Genomic DNA, 20635 nt, shown 5'->3' with positions numbered 1-20635 from the left:
AAGTAGCCAGAGGGATGTGGCTTCCTGGAGCAGAAGGTCTGTGGCTTGGATAAGCAGCACATCACAGCCAGTTCTGATGGGCAGGAAGCCACCCCACTTCCACAGATCTGAATGGCAGCACCATCAGCAACTGAGGGTGTACAAGAGGTGCCCAGGCCAACTTTCTAGAACACTGTTATTAAAGTTTTCCAGTTGCCAGCCAGGCGTGGTAGTTCATGCCTGTAATCCTAGGGCTTTGGGAGGCCGAGGTAGGCAGATCACTTGAGCTCAGGAATTTAAGATCAGCCTGGACAACATGGTGAAACCCATCTCTACTAAAAAATAAAAAAATCAGTTGTGCATGGTGGTACATGCCTAGAATCCCAGCTACTTAGGAGGCTGAGGCAGGAGAATTGCTTGAACCTGAGAGGTGGAGGCTGAAGTGAGCTGAGATCACACCACTGCATTCCAGCCTGGGCAACAGAGTGAGACTCTGTCTCAAAAACTAATAATAATAATAAAATAAAAAGTTTTCCAGTTGCCTCCTGAAATATATCCATGCAGCTAAAATATTAAATATTTTTTAAATCATCTTTTTTTTTTTTTTTTTTGGAGACGGAGTTTCGCTCGTTACCCAGGCTGGAGTGCAATGGCGCGATCTTGGTTCACCACAACCTCCGCCTCCTGGGTTCAGGCAATTCTCCTGCCTCAGCCTCCTGAGTAGCTGGGATTACAGGCACATGCCACCATGCCCAGCTAATTTTTTGTATTTTTAGTAGAGACGGGGTTTCACCATGTTGACCAGGATGGTCTCGATCTCTTGACCTCGTGATCCACTCGCCTCGGCCTCGCAAAGTGCTGGGATTACAGGCGTTAGCCACCGCACCCGGCCCTAAAAATCATCTTCTAAAGAACCTTTAAGTTGAACTAATTGTATAGAAGTTGATACAATTTACATTTTTAAGTCAATACTTCCTGGTGGAATTCTGTTTGTTTTTTTTTTTTTTTTTTTTTTTAGGAATGCACACTGCTCATTTGGCAGCTCTGCCATCTAACTAATCTGCTGGATAAGTGGCCACAGATGGTAAGTAAATCACATTCCCCTCTATCCAAGACTATCAATCTCTGTGGCACGAACAATGGATACCAGGAATAAGAATCCTGGCCATATTAAATCACATTCCCCTCTATCCCAGACTATCAATCTCTGTGACACGAACAATGGATACCAGGAATAAGAATCCTGGCCATATTAAATCACATTCCCCTCTATCCAAGACTATCGATCTCTGTGACACGAACAATGGATACCAGGAATAAGAATCCTGGCCATATTAAATCACATTCCCCTCTATCCCAGACTATCGATCTCTGTGACACGAACAATGGATACCAGGAATAAGAATCCTGGCCATTATCTATCCTATGCATGTATAATATAGTTTCAGAGACGTATATAAACCAAATTTTCCATCTACTTCTTTTTTTTTTGAGATGGAGATTCATACTTGTTGTCTAGGCTAGAATGCAGTGGTGCAATCTTAGCTCACTGCTATCTCTGCCTCCCGGGTTCAAGTGATTTTCCTGTTTCAGCCTCCTGAGTAGCTGGGATTACAGGTGCATACCACCATGCCAGGCTGGAGTACAGTGGTGTGATCTCGGCTCACCGCAACTTCCGCCTCCCAGGTTCGAGCGATTCTTCTGCCTCAGCCTCCTGAGTAGCCGAGACTATAGGCACTCGCCACAGGAAACAGGAAAATCACTCGAACCCAGGAGGCAGAGGTTGCAGTGAGCTAAGATCGCACCACTGCATTCGAGCCTGGCAGGACTACAGGCACCTGCCAAAAAATAACGCCTAGCTAATTTCTGTATCTTTAGTACGGACGGGGTTTCACCATATTGACAAGATTGGTCTCGAACTCCTAACCTCAGGTGATTCATTCACCTAAGCCTCCCACAGTGCTAGGATTGCACGTGTGAGCCACCATACCCGGCCCTCGGTGCCACTTTTAAAAGAAGCTGGAACACTTCCATGCAGGACTGATCCAAGGCAAGGCAAAGGTGTCTGGAAAATCTCTCTTACAAGCAGTGCTGAGGGATGTGCGAAGCTAGGGAAACAAAAGCAGGGGGCCTGGGGAACAGTGGGCACGAGGCAGGTCTTAGAATATCGGAGAGCAGGCCCTGGGATGGCAGGAGTAATAAATCCATTCCCCCAGCTGCTATGCACCTCGGCCTGCTTCATCCTCCTCCTCCACGCACTGATTGACATGATATAAACTACATTCTCTTGCTGATCTATTGATGACGTCCCTCCCCCAGACAGTATGTAAACTCCATGAGAACTCATGTTCTGTCTACTGCTGTAGCCCTGTTGCCTGGGACAATGGCTAGCACCAAGTGGGAGTTTTAAGCATTTGTGGAAGGAGCTTTGTAATGTATAAGACCTATTAGACATTACCTCTTTTGTAAAGAATTTGGTTTAGCCTGTGCTACTCAAGAGAGAAGGACTTTGACTGCAGGTGAATGCTTATATTAGGGTGGCCAATATAAAGACCTGTCTCACAATTAATTCTACAAACAGAGATGAGAGAGGCTTCTTAAGGAAGGGTTTCAGACAGAGGCTGGAGGATTCTACCAGTCAGGGCACAGAAAGGCACTCAGCTCAACCAAGGATATTGCTGAACATCATGCCGGGAACAAGACAGCCTCCACAACAAAGAATTACCCACCCCCAGAGGCAGCAGTGCCAGGGTCGAGAAATCCAGCCAGAGACATACAATGAGAGCTTCACGTATAATCTCAAATTCTGCAGCAGCCACATCTTAAACTAATTTTCGTAATTTATTTAACCCAATATATCCCAAAGATTAGCATTTCAACATCTAATACATACAAAAAAATGGTATTTTATACTTTTTTCCATATTGTCTTCAGAATCCAGTGTGTACCCTATACTTTTAGAGCACATCTCAATTAAGCTACTAAATTAACATGAAATCTTGTCTTAACAAAGTTGTGTTTAATGGAAATATGGTTTCTGCTTCATTTTGCAATTTAACTTATGTCAATTAAAATTAAGGAAAAAATCAGTTTCTCAGTCATACTCGGCAGATTCAAGTACCCAAAAGACACACGTGACTAGTGGCTACTGTACTGGACGGAATGGATCTCTGCGATTACTTCTCAAAACAAAATGGTTGTACTGTTTCAAGAATGGGTGGGGGGGGGCAAAAATGTGCCCAATTTTATGAGTCTGAAGTCAAGAACAGACAAAAACCAGTCCACAGTCTAATCATCAAAACATGCTAAAGCTTCTGCAATGTAATTTGAAGAAGCAGAGGGAGTAGAGAAATTAAAAAAAAAAAAAACAAGTAGGAGATTTAGTTCCAAAAAAAAATAATTTGTGTTGAAAAAGATGTGTTTCCATATTTAAAAATTTCACTCCCTCTGCCAGGAAAAAAAGGGGAGAGAGAGAGAGAATTCCCTAATGATGTTGGATGGTGGTGTTACTCCAGGCAGAAATAAGAACAGATGAGAGCAGCAATCAGAATTTTCAGGCTGAAAGCAGAGCTCAGTGATTCTCTTTCCGTGGAGTTTATCTGAGGGTCATTATCCTGCATTCTATGCTTCCTTTTTCTCTTCATACAGAGAGAACACACCCTGTACCAGGGACTGGCAGTGATGTGTCCTGGTTCTATTTTCAACCATACAGATGACATTACGACTATCTAGACAACAGCACAATAACTGGTTTTCAAATGAAGCGTTTCACACTGGTTTTGTCTATGTGATGCGAATGGCTCCACCTGCTAGCACACCATTATTTCCCAGCTACACAGCATTGTAGACAGACCTAAAGAACCACATGAATTTAAGAAGTGTTGACTAACAAATGCTGTGCTTGAATCCCCCTTGTTCTGAAAACTTGGCAAGGTCAGGAGATCACGATCCCCCAAAATCTTTAGGTATCATTTGGATGGCAGAAATTACATGTTATTTGGGCTGGGCACAGTGGCTCGTGCCTGTAATCCCAGCACTTGGGAGGCTAAAGCGGATGGATGACTTGAGGTCAGGAGTTCTTGACCAGCCTGACCAACATGGTGAAACCCCGTTTCCACTAAAAATACAAAAATTAGCTGGGCGTGCTGGCACATGCCTGTAGTCCCAGCTACTCGGGAGGCTGAGGCAGGACAATCACATGAATCCAGGAGGCAGAGGTTGCAGTGAGCTGAGATTGCACCACCGCACTCCACCCTGGGTAACAGAGCAAGACTCCAACTCAAAAAAAGAAAGAAAGAAGGAAAGAAATTATATGTTATTTGGAAGCTGAGCCTTGCAAATTCACCTAACTACACAAATCTCCTTTATCTACCTGCCGGACACCAAGCCCACCTCCTGCCTCTGCTCCATGGATTGCTAGGTTAAACATAAACACCTAACACTGTTTGCTCTCCGAGGCCCCTGAAAAGAAGAAAAAGATGACAAAACAAAGGTAGGCCAACTAATTAAGCCTCAACTGGAATTGGCTGCCAGGTGCTTCATGCTTTCCAGGTCTGCTGCCTGATTTTCATGAGACACACATGCCCTCTTTTGGGTCTTGTGTAGACACATGCGTATTTTTTACTGAGGTATCCTTATACTTGGCAGGAGGTGGGGGACTATCATCTCTTTCATGGAGGATATAAAAGAACCCTGGAATGGAAACCAGAGCTACTGCGCACACTCTTGTTACCGCCCAGCTGCGTAACCTGGGGCAAATCTTCTAAGTCAAAGCTACACAGCTGTACAATCTTCCTCCTTCTGGCAGCTAGATCTGCACTAAGAAAAATGCCTGGGACAATTAAAGCATCTTGGAAATGAAGATGCAACTTCTTACCTACATGTCAGTTTTAAAGAATTTTTAAAGATTATTTGCCATTTTTATAAAGTACAAACATACTAAGATAAAAACACTCACTGTCAGTGGTGATACCATCTGTCCACTAAATTATCTTCTATGTAGGAGCTCTTTGTGTGTTATGGATATTTCATTCACCACCTGCATTACAGGTAACGTATTCCAAGTCTAACATTGGTCTTGTGGTTCTGTTTACAGTATAATTCGCCAAATGAAATCTGCCTACTTGGGAAGGCTATGTATGTTATTATCAAAATCTGTATGTGAAACATAAATGAACAGCTATCATCCAGTACTTTCCTGACAAACAAGATAAAAACGTTCATTATTAACAGGTATTCCAGAAAAAAAAAAGGTAAATTTCTTAATTCACAATGTTTGGTAATCTTGACTTTAAATTTTTAGAAATTCAAGTTCTATGTCAAAACCAAAACACCACATATAATTAAAACGATCTTCTCAGGTATATACCAAGTGGTAGTAAATACAACTAAATCAAGGGTGGAGGGTAATGAGGTATGTGATTATTTTTCTAATTAAAAAATAATACTTTTTTTGGAGAGAGAGTTTTGCTCTTTTTGCCCAGGCTGGAGTGCAATGGCGTGCTCTCAGCTCACTGCAACCTCCGTATCCTGGGTTCAAGTGATTCTCCTGCCTCAGCCTTCTGAGTAGCGGAGATTACAGGCATGCGCCACCATACTTGGCTAATTTTGTATTTTTAGTAGAGATGGGGTTTACCATGTTAGCCACGCTGGTCTCGAACTCCCGACCTCAGGTGATCCACCCTTCTCAGGCTCCCAAAGTGCTAGGATTACAGGCCTGAACCACCAAGCCCAGCCAAAAAGCAATACATTATATAACAAAGGAAACAATCTACAGATAAAAGACAAGCTAGACTTCTCCTCCTACACCCTCCAATACCAAAAGTAACAGCACGAGTGGTTCCTTCCACACCCTTCTCTTCATACAAACAAGGGTATACAGGTAGATGCATTTTTTTCAAATTGACATATTACCCTATAGGTCACATTGCTTTTTTCACAAACTATCAAGGATACTCCCCTTCAAGTTGACAGACACAGGTATACCTTTCTTTCTAATACCTTTAGGCAAATGTTCATGTATGTAGGTAGTACATCACGTATGCTGATTTTATTTTTAATGTAGTCTTTCCCCCTGCCACCCCACTCCCCCATCTCCACCACTTCTCTACCACCCTATATAATCCACAGGAAGGAGCGGGCATCTATTCTTCTGTGCTTTCCACATGTTCCCAGAGCATGCACACCTGCACACACAAAGGGGTGTGCTGCCCTTAATATTCCAAACTAGGGTACTAATCATAACGCTTCTCTATGGTTTGCTTTTCAATACTGCATGCAGATTTGTTGATGGCAAATGGTATACTAATCATTTTAAGGAATGTATAATATTCCATAAGAATACTATATATCAAAATACATTTTGCCGTTCTCCATGAAAGGCATTCACCATTTCATTCTTTTGCCAGAAGAAACAATGCAACAAAAATATTTCAATATATGATGTATTCTTATTTAAATCTGATGCCTTCACTTTAATGGGGCAGAGCACTGGGGTTAAGATCGCTGGGTCAAGAAGTATTTCTATTTCACATATCCATAGATGCCGCCAGATTGCTTTCAAAGAAGGTGTTAACAATTTCCCGTCTCACCAGCAGTCCATGAGCACTCTCTTCTTCCCACCAGCAAGAGTTGGTGGTAACAAGTGTTCTTGTCCTTACAGGTTTGGGGTCTGACTGCGGTAGTGATGTTTACATTGTTATTTTGGTTTTCTCTGACCACTAGTGAGTTAGAACATTTTTCATATACTTAATGACCATCTGAATTCACAGATGGTCAATTGCCTATTTATAGCATCTATACCGCTGGATTTTGTCCTTTAGTAAGAATTTTTTTTGTATATGATAGATATCAAACTTTTGTCACCTAGACTGCAAATAGTACCATGTGCAGGTTAAAAAAAACAAACAAGTATGTCTCTTTTCAAAAACATAGCTTCTGTGTTTTCTATCTTGGTGAAGGCTTCTCCCACCCTAAAGCTGTTTCTTTTTTTTTTTTCTTAAACATGATGTTCCAATTCTGTACATGATATATATTTCTCTGTCTTACGTCTGTCTCTCTGCATCAAGATAGCTAGGTCTCTTTAAGGGGTGTGTCCTTGTTTGCTGATTTCGGCCACTTGTGACTAAGATTCTCGTGCCCTCTATGCCTTCCACAAACAGGGCCTGTGAAGTGGCCCTACTTACTCCCTTCCTTCCAAGACAGAGGAGCTCTCTCTTCAACACTGCTCTTACCTGCAATTCCAGGAACCTTAGTAGTCTGTATTTTTATTTAGCTTCATCCCAGCTTCTATCTTGGTTCAAAAGACCCATGATCATTGATTTGTATGTTTCAGGGAAGACAGAAAAAGTTCAGGCGTTTTTAAAAAAGCAACACTTTCAGAAATGCTGTGACATCAAAATATCCTCAGGCTAACTTTAAAGAGTTCTGGTAAGATGAAGTGGTTGAATACTAATGGCTAACATTTAGCGAGAGTTTACTCCATTTTAGACTGTGTTAATCACTTAAAGTGCATCACCTCATTCAATCCTCAAAGTAATCTTATTAAGCACTCTTATTAAATAAGGTATCTATGATAACAAATTGAATTAGTAGAATTGGATTCTTTAACTCCACAGCCCTTGATCCTGGCTTTCAGAACTCCGAAACCTTGGTTTTTCTTAGAAAATAACAATACCAGTGTTTCATATGGCCATGGTAGAGTTCCCATGAAACAATGCATACAGAGAGTGCTTTTAAAACTCTAGGGCTCATTCATTCTGGTCTATAGATTCAATTTAATGGTACTATAATCAGCATTTTAAAAAATGAAATCAAATACATCTGGCAAGGGTAGGTATTGTTAATGAAAATTCTGTTCACAATACATACACACTCCATATGCGTGCATTATGTGGTCAACTATGATTTTATGTTAAATATGGAAATTGGTCAGTGATATAAAACATTCAGCCCAGTGCCTGGTATAGGTTGAAAGCCTTCAACATGAAGTACATATTCATATTATCATTATTATTAATAATTTCAGGGAAGATCATATCATCTTCCTGAGTTGTTAAAGATTTAAAACTACTACTACTTTTTGGATGAAAATTTACTAATCACAGTTTCAAAAGATGATCTAAAAATGGTTATTTATGAAACAATCATCATAACTATATTAAGGTTTCCACAGAGAAAGGAATGAAGTTGTTTCTAATGCCCTGGAGAAAAGCAGAAAGTGCAATGGTTCTCACCACCTGGGCTACATTCCCCTAGGAAGGATTTTTTTTTTTTTTTTTTTTTTTGAGACGGAGTTTCGCTCTTGTTACCCAGGCTGGAGTGCAATGGCGCGATCTTGGCTCACCGCAACCTCCGCCTCCTGGGTTCAGGCAATTCTCCTGCCTCAGCCTCCTGAGTAGCTGGGATTACAGGCACGCACCACCACGCCCAGCTAGTTTTTTGTATTTTTAGTAGAGACGGGGTTTCACCATGTTGACCAGGATGGTCTTGATCTCTCGACCTCGTGATCCACCCGCCTCGGCCTCCCAAAGTGCTGGGATTACAGGCTTGAGCCACCGCGCCCGGCCTTTTTTTCTTTGAGAAGAGTCTCACTCTGTCGCCCAGGCTGAGTCTTTAAGCAAAGACTGTGGTTAAGACACAATGAAGCTACTTGGGAGGGACTGTGACTTGGAACTGCCCCTTTCTTTTCTGTCACTTAATAATTCACTGGCATTCTTTGTTTTAATGTCGTATAACCTGAGTGAAAGTGCTGGGACAATTCTGCCCAAGTAATATTTTTCATTTTATTTAAATGATGAAAAAACATACTAATAAATTCCAAACTTAATTTTACCGTACCTCAAACATTCCATTGACACGATTAGATGGTATTAAACTCATTCCTCTCCAGATCCGAGGGTACGTCCTCTCCTGACCTGTATTTGGGAGAAGACCTCGAGCATGCTCCTCCATTCAGGCTTCTCTTATGCATGCAGCTGTGGGGAATAATCTCAAACTCACCCATGGTATCAGCAATGGGGTTTTAAAAGCAACTCCAAGGTTCTAATTTAGAACAATGAAATTGACTAGTTCCGTGCTTAGCTTAAATTTTGCAATTATTCATTTTCTCTATCTTTATTCATTTCCTCGGCTATATTTTACATATCTGCCACTCATAGAGTGTAATCCCCTCCCCTCCAAGACTCTGAGATTAGGGATTATGTCTTATTCTCCTCTGTGGCCTTCAGGGTACAGAATATTTTACATATGACAGGTGCTCAAAGTTTTAAAATAAATGATTTTACCTAATGTCTCAAGTTACGATGAAACCAAAGAAAGAAAAACGATGAAAAACTGATATGGATAAGTAAGCAGTGAGGTATGAAGAATACAACAATCATCGTCTGTCCTGCTCTGTGGCCCAGGCTGGAGTGCAGTGGCAGGATCTCAGCTCACTGCAACCTCTGCCTCCTGGGTTTAAGTGATTCTCCTGCCTCAGCCTCTCGAGTAGCTGGAATTACAGGCACCCACCATTATGCCTGGCTAATTCCTGTATTTTTGGTAGAGACAGGATTTCACCATGTTGGCCAGGCTGGTCTCAAACTCCTAACCTCAGGTAATACACCCACCTTGGCCTCCCAAAGTGCTGGGATTACAGGCGTAAGCCACTGCGCCTAGCCTCTTACGCCACTTCTTAAGAGAATATTTTCAAAACCAACTTAACACACATTTTCACTTGCACTTAACAAATAAGTGTTTGTTATCAAGTATTATGTAGGAATCATAATTTTAGGTAGCAGGATATTGGTCTGGATATTTAGAAAAGTGAAAAACAACTCAATTCTTACCTCTGATTCAAGATCAAAGAATGAACTAAAAATCTAAGAAAACTATTTCATGGAGAAATAGACTTCAACACATGAGTAACTGCAACATTGACGATCTGGATATATACATGTATATTGTTATATGGGTGTTTTGTACTTGTGTGTATAACTATTTGCAGCTATTAAATACTTATCACCTCTCTTCCCAACTATCAAATTTCTCCTTTCCTCCAAATCACCCAGACTGGAATGCAGTGGTACAATCTTGGCTCCCTGCAACCTCTGCCTTCTGGGTTTAAGCAATTCTTGCACCTCAGTCTCCAGAGTAGCTGGCACTACAAGCGTGTGTCACAACACTAGATAATTTTTGTGTTTTTAGTAGAGACAGGGTTTTGCCATGCTACCCAGGCTGGTCTCAAACTCCTGGCCTCAAGCAATCCACCTGCCTCAACCTCCCAAATTGCTAGGATTGCAGGCATAAGCCACTGTTCCCTGCCTACAAGTCCCAATTTAAACATAATTTAATGACACGGTTTGTATCTTTAATTTCTATTGTCCTGCGGATGTTTACTGAACACTCAAAGCAAAACAGTCTTCCAAATTAGGAAGTCATTAAACTATAAAATAAACTTAAATTCACAAAAGTAATTAGATTTTAAAATTATGTAGAGTAAATTACTGTAGTAATAAAAAGTCTTACTTCATTTTCACAAATGATACATAACCTTGCTTGAAAAAAATCTTTACATAGTTCATCTGGGATACAGCTCACAAGTCTATACTTTAAACAATGATTGCAAAGGAAATAATGAGCAGAAAAGCCTAGCAACCTTGCTACTGGATAAATACATTCTGACTTACAAGTCATTTGAAAAGTACAAAATTCCACTGTTAGAAATTCACCATTCATCTTTCTACCCCTTCTTTGTCCTTGTTGGGGCATAAAAAACCACAGAGAAGGCAAAACATTCTCTCCGTCTGAAAGGCTAAGAGTTCCCATAAACACTGTTAGTCACCTACCATCAATTTCTAGAGAACATGTAAAGTTGCTGCAGTAGATTTACTTACTTAAACTCTATTACTCTTAGAGTCCAAGCCCTGTTGAACGCACAGTGACTGGCACAGAACTTGTAATACAGGTACTTAGCACACATTGCTGAGATCAACCTTATACCAGATGGTTTTCTATCAATTAGGGATCTAGAATGAGTAAACTGTCCCACACACATTTACAATAAGTAACAATTATTCCATAGTATTAGCAACAAAAGGCTATTGTTTACTCTGAGAAATTAAAATGTTGGATTACAGAATTTCTGATGTGCTCTAAATACCTTTCATTCTTCTGTCATTCCTTCAAAAGACACTGAGGAAGTTAACTTCAAGAGCAAACCATTAGTGATACCAAAGAGCCACTGGGGCAGTGGCTGAAGTTTGGGGTAGGCAACAATCACTTAGAGAGAAGCCCCAAGAAAGCACTAACATAACAGAAAAATTACAAGGTGAACTTCATTAAAACTAAAGACTCTGCTCAAAGCAGAAATTAAAGACTTCTGTTCATTATTAAGGAAATAAAAGGGCAAGCTATCAACTAGAAAAAATCCTCATGGTATGTGTATTTGACAGAGAATTAGCATCCAGAATATATCAAAATTTCCTATGAATCAATGATACAAAGACATACAAATTCAAAATGGACAAAACTCCCAGACACTTCACAAAAACAATGGCTAAGAAAAACATGGACAAGCATTCAAAATCAATAAGAAAATATAAATTAAAACCGCACAATGAGATACTGTGTCATACCTACAAAACAACAAATGCTGGTGATGATATGGAGCAACTGAAATTCTCACGTATTGCTGACTGCAGTGCAAAATGGTTCACATCCAGGAAACAGTACGGTAACATCTTACAAAGGTAAACATCCATCTCCCCTATGGCCCAACAATTCTACTCCTACATAGTGAAGAGAATGAAAACTTTCTGCAGAAAGGTATCTAGAAGAACATTTATAAAAGCTTTTTTTTGTTCATAACTCTAAACTGGAAAAAACTCAAATTCCATCAACAGGAGTATAGTAAGCCAAATTGTGGGATATTCAAACTAGCACAGCACTCACCAATAAAAAGGAACAAGCCATGTTTTATACAATAGGAATGAAAGTCAAGACAGGGTGCTAAGTGACTAAAGCCATACTCAAGGAGCACATGCGCTATGATTCATTTATAATGCTATTCAAGATAAGACTAATCCATAGTGACAGAAATTAGAGCAGCGGCTATATACGGAGGGAGAGTGGAAGATCGACTGAAAGGCAGTCAGAGGGAACCTTCTGGAGGGATGGAACATTCCACATCTTGACTGGGATGTTAGTTGCATGGGTCTGTGCACCAGACAAAACTCACCAAATTTATGTGTAAGATCTGCTACTTTCACTATATAAAAATTATACTGCAACAATGAAACAAAAAGAAACTATAATGTAATGTAACTTGTTGGTATAGTTTAGCACTTCTCAAACTTTGGGTCTTAAGATCAATTAAACTCTTAAAAATTATTGAAGACCCTGGGGCCAGGCACAGTGGCTCACACCTGTAATCCCAGGACTTTGGGAAGCCAAGGCAGGTGGATCACCCAAGGTCAGGAGTTCGAGACCAGCCTGGCCAACATGGTGAGACCCCATCTCTACTAAAAATACAAAAATTATCCAGGCATGGTGGCATGCGCCTGTAATCCCAGCTACCCATGAGGCTGAGGCAGGAGAACTGCCTAAACCTGGGAGGCAGAGCCAAGATCATGCCACTGCATTCCAGCCTGGATTACGGAGACTCTGTCTCAAACCAAGCCAAATCAAATTTTACTGAAGACCCCCCCAAAAAATCTCACTGAAGACCACAAACAGTGAATTTGTTTTCTTTCCCTTTCCTTTCTCACTCTTATTTATTTATTTATTTATTTTGAGATAGGGTCTTACTTACACCCAGGCTGAAGTATAGAGTAGCACAATCACGACTCACTTACAGTTTTGACCTCCCAGGCTGAAGTGATCCTCCTGCTTCAGCCTCGCAAGTAGCTGGGACCACAGGCAAGTGCCACCATACTCAGCTAATTTTTTTCTTTTTTGTTAGCAATGGGATCTCCCTATGTTGCCCAGGCTGGTCTCAAACTACTGGACTCAAGTGGTCCTCCTACCTTGGCCTCCCGAAGTGCTGGGATTACAGGCATGAGTCACCATACCTGGCGTAGTCTTCTTTTAATGTGGATTTTATCTATTGCTATTTACCAAATGTTTAAAAAGCTGAAAATAATTTCTTGACTTATTAATTCATTTGGCAAAAGTAATAATGTTAACCTAAATAACATTTTTTTTTTTTTTAAAGATGGGGTTTCACCATGATGGCCAGGCTGGTCTTGAACTCCTGACCTCAGGTGATCCACCCACCTCGGCTTCCCAAAGTGCTAGGATTACAGGCCTGAGCCACTGCGCCTGGCCCTAAATAACATTTTTACAGGAAAAAAAAAAAAAAAAAACTACATTTTCCAAAACAAAAATAACTTAGAAGAGTAACATTGTTTTACATTATTGCAATCTTTTAAATGTCTGGATTCACAAAGGATAACTGGATTCTCATAACTGTTTCTGCATTCAATCTGTGATTTCATAAATCAAGTAGTCCAGAAACTTCATTATTAACACTTAGGTGAATGACAGGAAAAAGGCACACTTTTTAGTAATATAATGAAAACTGTTGTGACTTTGTTGTCCCCTAAAAGAGCCTTAGGGAGCCCCACTCCCCACCACAAAGGTCCAAAATCTCCACTTTCTAGAACCACTGGCATAGATAGTCAGCAGAAGGGCTTTCCCTTTTCCCAATACGGATTTAGGAAACTTTGGAACAAGGCAGTTAAGAAAAAAAATTTTTTTTGGCCAGGTGCAGAGTCTCATGTGCGTAATCCTAGCACTTTGGGAGGCTGAGGTGGGTAGATCACTTGAGGTCAGGAGTTCGAGACTAACCTGGCCAACATGGTGAAACCCTGTCTCTACTAAAATACAAAACTTAGCCAGGCGTGGTAGTGTATGCCTGCAATTCCAGTTACTTGGAAGTCTGAGGCATGAGAATTGCCTGAACTAGGGAGGCAGAGGTTGTAGTGAACCGAGATTGTGCCACTGTACTCCAGCCTGGGTAAGAGTGAAACTCCATCTCAAAAGAAAAAAAAATAAATTCATTCTATAAATATTGACTGCATTTCAACTACTATGAGGTTTTAAGGATATTAGGAAGCTGGATAAGTAAAACATACAGGAATGTTTACAGCTGAGATACTTCTGTTTCAAAACATTATTTCATTTCTAGAATCTGCTTCAAAAACCTTAAAACTCTGGCACTTCTGCTAAGTGGGCTTAACAATATTTGAAATCACTAAGACAGTTTGAAACCAATATCATCTTATTTTAATAAGAGCATTCAAAAATTTCAACCAACACCCATCTTTCGTAGTTCACCTGACTGTCTAAAAGTTCAATGTGATTTTTCATATTACCTTAACATTTAAATCTGAGAGTAAATACTGGTTTTTAGTCATACAACTCACAGAATCTCACCTTAAGCTGCTGCAATTTGATTTAATGACAATGAAAATGATGCCCTCACACAAGGGAAAACGTTTGCCCTCCAAAGGTGATGAGATTTATTTCACAGTCTTAAAAATACTATTATTCCATCCAGGCGCAGTGACTCATGCCTGTAATCCCAGCACTTAGGGAGGCTGAGGAGGGCAGATCACGAGGTCAGGAGTGCGAGATTAACCTGGCCAACATGGTGAAACCCCGTCTCTACTAAAAATACAAAAATTAGCTGGGCATGGTGGCAGGCCCCTGCAATCCCAGCTACTCGGGAGGCCAAGGCAGGAGAATCCCTTGAAACAAGAAGGTGGAGGTTGCAGTGAGCCAAGATCACACCATTGCACTCTAGCCTGGGTGACAGAGTGAGACTCGTCTCCCCCCACCAAAAAAAAAACAAAAACAAAAAAAAAAACAAAAACCTATTATTCCTCAGTTGTGTATGATTAATTAAAACGTTAGTTGTAATATATCTGAAGATTCAAGATCTTCAAAGTTATCTTGTATATGAAATACTTGATAAATTTAATATACAGAAGTCAACACCAAGTGTCTAAAATTTATCTATACAATTAAATTTCTGAAACTTGCCTATCCCCATTTCAACAGAAGCAGAATCTAGGCTGGTTTTAAAGAGGCCAATCACTTAAAACTCTTCTTGCATGACTGTTACGGTAATGTACCCTGTACCTAGTTTCAGGGTTGAACTCAGACAAACACAGTCATCACAAAGTTCTCTCTGCATATCTAGAATGCCATTCTGAAGCCCAGTATAAATGAACACTATATCTTACAGCTTAGTCAGAGATGAACGTGACTCAACAGCTGGGTATTTAACCCGCTGTCAGACCTCTCTAACTAAAATTAGCCTAGCATTTTAGAAGCAGGTCAGTACAAGTCTAAGACAAGTGCTCTAAGAGTAGTCATATACCTTTTTTAGTTATGAATCTTGAAAAAAATCCAATCATTTGGTTTCCTATTTTAGGTTTAATAATTTGATGTGGCCAGGTGCAGTGGCTCACGCCTGTAATCCTAGCACCTTGGGAGGCCGAGGCGGGTGGACCACCTGACCTCAGGAGTTCGAGGCCAGCATGGGCAACATGATGAAATCTTGTCTCTACTAAAAATTAGCAGGACGTGGTGGCCCTACTAATTAGCCAGGCATGATGGCAGTCGCCTATGATCCCAACAATCCCAGCTACTCGAAATTCAATTGCTTGAACCCAGGAGGCGAAGATTACAATGAGCCAAGATTGCATCACTGCACTCTAGGCTGGGTGACAGAGTGAGACTGTCAAGATTATAATAATAATAAAAATTGATATAATTACCTGATATTACCCTTTAATTTTGCTAATATTTCTATAACTTAAGATACTTTTCATTTTTGATCTTCTAAATTACTTATGTATAGTCTATGCTTACCACTTAGCAAATCTGGCTGGTCTTGTTTTATAAGAAGTTTTACTTGTTTTGACTTTAGTAAGTTAAAATTGTATGTACACATTTTAAACTGATTTTCACAATGGATTTCTAAAATTTAGAATTCGTTGTCAAGCTTCAAGAACATAGTATATTCCTTTCTACTTCTGCTAGTTTACCACCATAACTGGATTAACAGGAAGGCTTACAGAATCTTCACATCTGAAAGCCAAAAGGAACTGATGAAAAAATATTTCTGAACCAGTCTTTTAGTTTATTAAGAAGATATCACGTCAAGCTGCTGGTTTCCCTTACTGCAGGCCTGTTTCACTGTGTTCAGCACAGTCCTGAGGAAGAAACCATGAAACAGAAAGGCAGACCTTAACCAAGGGACAAAGTCACTATTCTTTGCTCACCTTTATCTCTAAGAATAACTTACATTTCATGCAATAGGTGCCGTAACAGACAGATGCAAAGTCAATGAAATTAAGTGAAAAGTCAGAGTAGATCATGGTCTTGTGGACCTAAAGGAAATGGTCTGAACAACAGAGAGATTAATGAAATGCATGATGAATGCTGCCCAGATCAGAGCTAACTACTGTCATTCCTACAGGATTAACGAGGTCTCCCGCAGTGTGGCGCTCTCTAAGCAGAGAGGCTTCAAAGTGGTGTGCACAAATCTTCTACTAACACCTCTCCACGTTCCCAAAAGGACCCAAAGCTGTCTTATTGCTGGTAATTTTGTTGGTTGGGGAGGGGAAAGACGCTCTTCCTGGCCAGGTGTGATGGGTCACGCCTGTAACCCCAGCACTTTGGGAGGCTAAGGCGGGTGGATCACGAGGTCAGGAGATTGAGGCCATCCTGGCCAACATGATGAAACCCCGTCTCTACTTAGAAGAAAAAAAAAAAAAAACCCAACTAGAAGCTCTTCCTGATTATAACAGAAATCTCTTGGGCTCTCTATTGAGAAATGTCCTGTTTCAGAACTTGAACACGCTCCAGCTGGATTAGGAGGCTGGTGGCAGCAGCAGGCGGTTTGGTGAGACCTAGAGTTCTCTACTACAATGTAGGTTTGAATTCTCGATGAAAATTCATCTTTGAATGCAACTCTGAAGCAAGGCTGTTTTTAATAGGCTGTATGTTATCTGGAACACTGAAGACGAGGATTTCTGATCACCAAAACAAGCGTTTGGGGAAAACTGTGCAAAAACTACTTCGCAACAAAAGACAAAAAAAGGAAGCGGATCTCGGACTGAATAACAGAAGTGCCCGTCTGCCAATGTGACTGTGTCGCTTTTCATGGCTCTGAACTTCCCAGACTAACTTCCCTTTAAACCATACCTACTTTTTCAGAATAAATATAACAATTAGTGCTTTGCTTTAGCTACTTCCACAGCCTGATTTAACTTCATTTATAAATGATCTGAGATGCTTTTTGATTGCTTACCATCAGAGGGATAGACTTTCTAGGAAGGGAGTTGAGTTTCTGGTTCCTTCGTGCTCTGTGATACATAACACATAACATCTCGAGGGTTCTCTGACATGTATGTTATTTTCCCTTGTGTTTCCTTTCGGATTGCGCTGAGCATAAATACCTGTACCGCATTCTTCCCCTTTCCTAAAGCAGCTTTTTTTCTGCTGAGAAAGATCATGCAATGTCCTAAAACATACAATCAGATCTGAAATTTACTACAGTAAAATGGAAAGTTCATCCTAAATTTCAAATCCTGGCTGAACACTGTATTATATCAACATGATACAACAGCAGGTTATAGCCCAGACAATGAGAACAGGTCACATTTTATACAATCCATCTGTTTTGAAAAGAGTTGTGTATAAACTAAATTTTTCTGAAGATTCTAAAGGTAAACCAACTGACAAAGCTTTAAAGGACCCCTATGTGATTTTTTAAAACCATCACTTCCTTAATTTACCTCACAAATTATTATTATATATGATGTTTTCTGACAGAGGAAAATGCCTCCTCAGCTACCAAGCAAAGCAAATAATACCAAAGAACTCTGCGTCCCCTGAGGCAATTTTCTCTTTTAGGCAAATTTAGATTGGCATAGCTCCAAAGAAAAACAGATACTTTGATGTATTTGTAGAGACCGAATCCCTTGAGTCACCAGAAGTCAAGACACCCAATCTATGATTTATTAGAAGATGTGGGCGGAATAAACCGGTTAAGGTGGATCTTTAAAAGACTATGTTATTCTGAAAGATATTTCCTAGGCACTCAAAAAAAAAATTTTTTTTTTTTTTTTTTTTTTTTTTTGAGACAGTGTCTCACTCTGTTGCCTAGGCTAGAGTGTGGTGGCACAATATTGGCTCACTACAACCTCTGCCTCCCAGGTTCAAGAGATTCTCCTGCCTCAGTCTCCCTAGTAGCTGGGATTACAGGTGTGTGCCATCATGCCTGGCTAATCTTTTGTATTTTTAGTTGAGACAGGGTTTCACCGAGTTAGCTAGGAAGGTCTCGATCTCCTGACCTCATGACCTGCCCACCTCGGCCTCCCAAAGTGCTTGGATTACAGGCGTGAGCCACCGCACCTGGCCAGCACTCAAAATCTTATGTTCACGTGTGTTGGGAGTGGGAGGGTTGGGGGAAGAGGGTACGTCTTCAGATAAACAGAGCAAGATGCCAAGCAAGAATATACATTTTAATAACGATTTAACTGCTTCTTTCTGTTGATATTTTGAGGATTATGTGTTCATAAAGTAAACTTGAAATAGAAATCGGATATTTACCTAAGATATTGAAAAAGTCTAAGGATCAAAAGGAGAAAATAATGAGCCCTCTGAATGGGGGAAGTAGTGTCAAAGGACCCAGGAATAAATAACAGAGCTTACAGCCTCTCCTCACCTCTTTACATTTTACAATGTAACTTTATGACCAGTTGTGTGGAGACCAGCCACACCTTTGTATTCTCAATAAAATTAAAAATCGGCAGGGCATGGTGGCTCATGCCTCTAATTCTAACACTTTAGGAGGCAGAGGTGGACAGATTGCCTGAGCTCTGGAGTTCGAGACCAATCTGGGTAACGTGGGAAAACCCTGTCTCTACTAAAATACAAGAAATTAGCCAGGCGTGGCAGGGTATGCATGTAGTCCCAGCTACTTGGGAGACTGAGGCAGGAGAACTGCTTGAACCTGGGAGGTGGAGGTTGCAGGGAGGCAGAGGTTGCAGGGAGCTGAGTTTGCGCCACTATACTTCAGCCTGGACGACAGAGCGAGACTCCACCTCCCAAAAAAAAAAAAAAGAAAGAAAGAAAAAGGAAAAAAAGAAAAACTGTGTTTCATGTTTCAATTTAACCACACTGTGAAATAATCTTATAAAATATAATGGAAATCAAGGAGAGTTTTAAATATTTGGGCAATTTTTCTTATTTCACATTTACCAAAAGAAAACAATGTTATTCTAAGATCAGTACTTTTATTCCAGCTACCTCTTTCTTAAAATCCAGTTTCCAAGGACAATATAAACATCCAAAATTCAAAGATATTTTCATATAAGTTAAAAGAAAGGACAAGAACAATTTTATTTGCCCATTTTTGCTTAGGGTTCATCACTTATTTTTTCTTTAAAAAAAAACAAGGATGACACACAACAAAGCTGTCTCAGAGGAGTAAGACTGAAAACAACGTCACTGCAGCAGCAATGAACATCCTTACCACTCAGATTGTTGTTTGTAAATATTATTTCCCACTACAATGAAATATGGCTCCTTAGAGAAATAGCTGACTCTATGTCTGGGGCAGGAAACAATGTAAGCCTGAAACATTTTTTTCTTATCAGAAAGCAAGGCAGCTATCAAAGACAATGGAGTTATTGCCTACAAATTATAACCAAAAAAAAATTACCAATGAAACCAACTAGGATCCTATCAGATGGACACAGAAGCCAACCCAGAGGAGCTTCCTCTGACCAAAGATGGGGGAAAGATATTGTAATAGATATAAACAAATCCAATCCATGGGCTCATATATCACCTTTGGAGGAGCTAGGAAATCAATATATAGATCACTTTGTAAGGAGGTAGTAGGAAGTTCTTCTTTATTTTTTTATTTTTTGTTTTTTTGTTGTTGTTGTTTGTTTGTTTGTTTTTTGAGACAGAGTCTCACTCTGTCACCAGGCGCCAGGCTGGAGTGTAGTGGCACGATCTTGGCTCACTGCAACCTCTGCCTCCCAGGTTCAAGCAATTCTCCTGCCTCAGCCTCCCAAGTAGCTGGAATTACAGGCACATGCCACCATGCCCAGCTAATTTTTGTATTGTTACTTGAGACGGGGTTTCACCATGTTGGCCAAGATCTTTTGACCCCATGATCAGCCCGCCTCGGCCTCCCAAAGTGCTGGGATTACAGGCGTGAGCCACCGCGCCCGGCCTATATTTTTATTTTTTGAAACTAAGTTTCACTCTTGTCACCCAGGACAAAGTGCAGTTGCATGATCTCAGCTCGCAGCAACCTTCGCCTCTGGGTTCAAGCGTTTCTCCTGCCTCGGCCTCCCGAGTAGTTGGGATTACAGGCACCCGCCACTATGCCCAGCTAATTTTTGCATTTTTTTTTTTTTTTTTTTGAGACGGAGTTTCGCTCTTGTTACCCAGGCTGGAGTGCAATGGCGCGATCTCGGCTCACCGCAACCTCCGCCTCCTGGGTTCAGGCAATTCTCCTGCCTCAGCCTCCTGAGTAGCTGGGATTACAGGCATGTGCCACCATGCCCAACTAATTTTTTTTGTATTTTTAGTAGAGACGGGGTTTCACCATGTTGACCAGGATGGTCTCGATCTCTTGACCTCA

General features: G+C 40.6%; 1 protein-coding gene across 5 annotated transcripts in view; it reads right to left on the bottom strand.

Annotated features, from left to right (window-relative positions):
• OSBPL1A (oxysterol binding protein like 1A) overlaps window positions 1-20635 on the bottom strand; it is a 242449-nt gene that overhangs the window by 35671 nt on the left and 186143 nt on the right. The gene's annotated exons all lie outside the window — the stretch shown is intronic.

This window comes from Saimiri boliviensis, chromosome 13 (genome assembly GCF_048565385.1).
Source record: "Saimiri boliviensis isolate mSaiBol1 chromosome 13, mSaiBol1.pri, whole genome shotgun sequence".
NCBI lineage: Eukaryota > Metazoa > Chordata > Mammalia > Primates > Cebidae > Saimiri > Saimiri boliviensis.
This window is presented reverse-complemented; position numbering and strand designations above follow the sequence as displayed.